This window comes from Penaeus vannamei, chromosome 12, assembly GCF_042767895.1.
Source record: "Penaeus vannamei isolate JL-2024 chromosome 12, ASM4276789v1, whole genome shotgun sequence".
Taxonomy (NCBI): Eukaryota; Metazoa; Arthropoda; class Malacostraca; order Decapoda; family Penaeidae; genus Penaeus; species Penaeus vannamei.
In genome coordinates, this window is record NC_091560.1 from 6160515 (window position 1) to 6165514 (window position 5000).

The 5000-nt window shown below is 44.9% G+C and overlaps 1 protein-coding gene across 6 annotated transcripts in view; it reads left to right on the forward strand.

Moving 5' to 3' along the window:
* LOC138863613 (uncharacterized) overlaps positions 1-5000 on the forward strand; it is a 380921-nt gene that overhangs the window by 165657 nt on the left and 210264 nt on the right. The window lies entirely within an intron of this gene.

Below are 5000 nucleotides of genomic sequence, written 5' to 3' on the forward strand. Positions count from 1 at the left end.
CTGTCTCTGTCTGTCTGTCTTTGTCTGTCTGTTTGCCTCCCTCTATCTCTCTCTCTCTCTCTCTCCCTATCTATCTATCTTTCTATGTATGTGTCTTTATACATCTCTCTCTCTATCTATCTATCTATCTGTCTCTGTCTATCTATCTATCCATCTTTCTTTCTTTCTATGTATATATCTATGTATCTATATATCTATGTAATTAGCTACCAATGTATATATCTATCCATTTAACTATCTATCTATCTTAGTATCTAGCTATCTATCTCTTCATATATCTATCTATCTCATCATCTATCTATCTCTTCATCTATCTATCTACCTGCCCATCTCTTTCCTTCTCTCTCTTTCTCTCTCTCTCTCTCTCTCTCTCTCTCTCTCTCTCTCTCTCTCTCTCTCTCTCTCTCTCTCTCTCTCTCCACCTAGCTATATAATCTATCCATCTATCTATTAATCTGTCTTTTTTCCCTATCTATCAATCTATCTATCGGTCTTCTCATCTCCCTCTTTCTATCTCTCTCCTTCCATTTCTCTCTACCTGCTTTATAATAAATCCATAGTCTCTCCATATATAAAAAAGTTTTTTTTTTTATACCATCTCACTCTCACTTTCTTATCAACATTTTTTTACGAAATTTATTAGATGTTGTTACTTGGTTAAATAAAATTCACCAACGACACGCCAATTACGACCCGACCCGACGAGGAAGCATCAGGGAATCTCGACCATCTGACAAGGTTACATAAGGTTGTTAATGGAGTCAAATCTCCGTCTGTTTGCATAACACTTTTTTTGTCGACTTTTTTTTTTTTTTTTTTTTTTTTGAGGTGTGGCAGTGTGATTTTTTTTCCACCTCTGTTGTTCTTTTAAATTTTCTTTTTTGTAAAACAGGACTTGAATTACGAGACATATCAACATAATTTAAGTATTCTAAATACATTTATTATGAAAATCGGGAAAACGTAGTGAAAGTGAGAGTGGATAAAATGAAGCAAGAAGGAAAGAGTGAATGGGAAGAGATAGATGAATGATTGAAAATGAGGGAGAGAGCGAGAGAGAGAGAGAGAGTTGAATGATTGAAAATGAGGGAGAGACCGAGAGAGAGAGAGAGAGTTGAATGATTGAAAATGCGGGAGAGAGAGTGAGTGAGAGTGAGAGTGAGAGAGAGAGGGAGAGTGAGTGACACAAATAAAACTTGTAAAAGACATAAAAAAAAAAAAAACACACACACACACACACAAAAAGATCCCAAAGACAAAACGCAAAAAAATATAGTCACAAACACAAAGATATCCACAACGCATTCTAATAATAATAATAATAATAAAATAAAATAAATAATTAAATAAATAAAATAAAAACTATTCGTCAATTAAGAATTATATATAATGTTATCCGGTTTTCATCAACGTCCTTCCCTCCCCCCCCCCCCCCTCCCCTCCTCCACTACCCCCTTCCCTCGCCTACCCCTCCTCCCTACCTCATTGTTCTCCCTCCTCCTTCCACCTACTCACTCCTCCTTCCTCCTTTCTTCTCTCTATTCCCCCCCAAACTCCCTAGTCTCACCTCCTCTCTCCCCCACCTTTCTCCCCCTCTCTCCCTCCTCTCTCTTCTTCCTCCTCCTCCTCTCCTCATCCCAATCGTATCATCATCATCGCCATCCTCCTCTTCCTCCTCTCTCCTCCTCATTATTTACCTCTCAGCCTTTCCCTGTCTCTATCCTGACTCTCCCTTCTTTCTTCTTTCTTCTCCTCACTCTTTTCCTCCATTTCTCTCTTCCTCACTCCCCCTAATTCTCTTATGGTCCTCTCCTTCCCTCTCATTTACTTACTCCCCTCCCATCCTTACTTCTCCTCCCTCCTTCTTCCTTCTCCTTTCATCATCTCCTTTCCTATTCCTTCTTCTTCCTATCTTTGTCTTTCTATCTCTCCCCTCTTCCCTACTCCTCCCCTTCTCTCGATCCCCACTTCCTCTCCCTCCATATTCCCTCCTCCTTCTCCTCCCACCCCTTTCTCTACTCTCTCTTTTTCCATTCATCTCTCCCTCTCCCTCGACCCCCGCTCCCACCTCCCCACTCTCTGAGACCCCCCACCCCCTTCTCCCTCTCTTCCTCGGTCCACACTCGCTATACAACCCCTTCACTCCTCCACCTCACCCTGTGACCCCCCTCTTGCAACCTCTCTCACGCCCTTTTATCCCTCTCCTTTGACCCTCTCACCCCACCTCCCCTCCTCCTCTTTCCCCATTTCCTGTTCTCCTTTGCCACCCTCCCACCCTTCCCCCTGTAACCCCCCCTTCACCATCTCTCCCCCCTTTCTATCCACTACTTTGACCCTCTCACCCCTCTCCCCCTCCCTTCCCCGTCCTCCCCAGCCACCCCACCCTTCCCCCTCCTCCCTCTCCCATCCCCCCTCTCTCTCTCTTCTCATCTCTCACCCCCCCCTCTCTCTCTCTCTCTCTCACCCCTTTCTATCCACTCCCCCTCCCTTCCCGTCCTCTTCGGCCACCCCACCCTTCCCCCCCCTTTCCCTCCCTCTCCATCCCCCCTTCTCTCTCTCTTCCTCACTCTCTCTTCCCCCCCTCTCTCTCTCTCTCTCACCCCTTTCTATCCACTCCTTCTCCCTTCCCTTCCTCCTTAGCCACGACCCCCCCTCCCCAACGAGTCCTCCTTAGCCCCCCCTTCCCCCCCTCCGAGTCCTCCTTTGACCCCCTCTCCCCCCTCCGAGTCCTCCTTAGCCCCCCCCTCCCCCCCCTTCGAGTTCTCCTTAGCCCCCCTCCCTCCCCCTCCGAGTCCTCCTTTGCCCCCCCCCTCCCCCCTCCGAGTTCTCCTTAGCCCCCCCCCCTCCAGGTCCTCCTTAGTTCCCCCCCCCCCCCCCCTCAGTCCTCCTTAGCCCCCCCTCCCCCCCTCCGGGGTCCTCCCTTAGCCCCCCCCCCTCCCCGAGTTCTCCCTTAGCCACCCCCTCCCCCTCCGGAGTCCTCCTTAGCCCCCCCCCCCTCCACTCCCCCCTCCGAGTTCTCCTTTGCCCCTCCCCTCCCCCCCCTCCGGAGTCCTCCCCAGCCCCCCCCTCCCCTCCCCCTCCGAGTTCTCCTTTGCCCCCCCTCCCCCCCCCCTCCGAGTCCTCCCCAGCCCCCCCCTGCCCTCCCCTCTCCGAGTTCTCCTTAGACCCTACCCCCTCCCCCCCCCCTCCGAGTCCTCCTTAGTTCCCCCCCCTCCCTCCCCCTCCGAGTTCTCCCAGCCCCCCTCCCCCTCCTCGAAGGGGAAAGCAGCCCGCCTCCTGAAGGATCTCTCGCGCCATTGTTGCTCGAAATGGTACACCTTTAAAGTGCTCTTCCTCTTTGCTCTTTTTTATCTATTTTTGTCTCTCTCTCTCTCTCTCTTTTCTCCTCTCTCTCTTTCATTCCGTTTTCTTCTCATTTCCCTATTTTTTTATTTGCACTTTTTTTCCTCTTTGCTCTTTTTGTTTATTTTTGTCTCTCTCTCTTTTTTTTTCTCTCTCTCTCTTTCATTCCGTTTCTTCTCATTTCCTATTTTTTTATTTTGCACTTTTTTTTGCTTCTTCTCCCTCTCACCTTCCCCTCCCTCCCTTTCGAGTTCTTCATTTTTCTCTTTTGCTTTTATCTTTATTTTTGCTTTTTATTCTTTTCCTTCTCTCTTTTTCTTTTCATTTTTCGTGATTTTTTTCGTTCTATGCCCCCTCTCTCTGTCTGTCTGTCTGTCTGTCTGTCTGTCTGTCTGTCTGTCTGTCTGTCTCTCTCTCCCTCTAACTCTCTCTCTCTCTCTTTTTTTTCTCCTCTCTCGCATCCCTCCCTCCTCCTCCCCCCCCTCCCGTCCCACGCCTCTCTCTCTTCCTCCTCTCACCCCTCCCCCCCCCCCCCCCCTCTCTCTCTCTCATCTTCTCTCTTTTTAATATTCCCAAACCATTCACTCTATTACGGATGATCCTAATTTCTGTTCACCATCAATTAACGTGATTGATATTTGACATTATTATCAATTTTGTCAAGATAAAAAAATTGAAGGAAATTCGGTCGCGTTATCTAGTACATTCAATAAGCAATTACGACTTATTAAGATTAATTACTTATTGATTTGGTAATATATTTCGTAATATATTCGAAATTACAAGAGAATCGTCAAAGGTGTTGATAAAGTAATTTGGATTAAAGAAATGGGGGATAACGGAGGAGAGGTGAAAGAAAGAGAGTAAAAAAATAGGAAAAAGTCGACACAAACGAAAAAAGGGAAGTAAGAAAGTATCAGATAATAATAAAGATAATAAAAACGATAACTAAAAAGGAAATCAATAAACGAAAGGAAGAAAATATAGAGCAAAACAAAAACGAAGGAAAATAATAAGAAAAGAAACGGAAAGGCGCTGACGAATAGAGAAATAAATAGATAAATTTTTAACAAAAAAACAAGAACTAAGAAAATAACACAAAAACAGATCTAAGAAAGAAAGAAGCAAACAGACAAACAAAACGATAATCAATCTAAAAAAGGCAGAAAAAAAAAACAAAAAAAAAGGAAAAGAAAACCAGAAGTGGAAAAGAGAAGAAAATTATAATAAACAAATAGAACAAAATAAAAGCGAGAATCAATTTGAAAACCGCAAAAAAAAAGGAAAAGAAAACCAACCAGAAGTGGAAAAGAGAAAAAAAATGATAATAAACAAATAGAACAAAATAAAAACGGAACGAATAACAGAATGAGCAAGAGATAACGATAAGAGCCAAGGTCAGAAAACAAATGACTAGCGATGCTTCGAGAATATTGGCGTTCATTTATACTAGAAAATTCGAGAAAATTATTGCCTCTCTCTCGCCACTCCTCCCTTCCTCCTTCCTTTTGCCCTTTTCTCATTTCTCCTTTTTCCTTACTCTCTCTCTCTCTCTTTCTTTCTTTCTCTCTCTCTTTCTCTCTCTGTCTGTCTTTCTTTCTCTCTCTCTTTCTCTCTCTGTATCTCTCTCCCTCTCTCTCTCTCTCTCTCTGTATCTC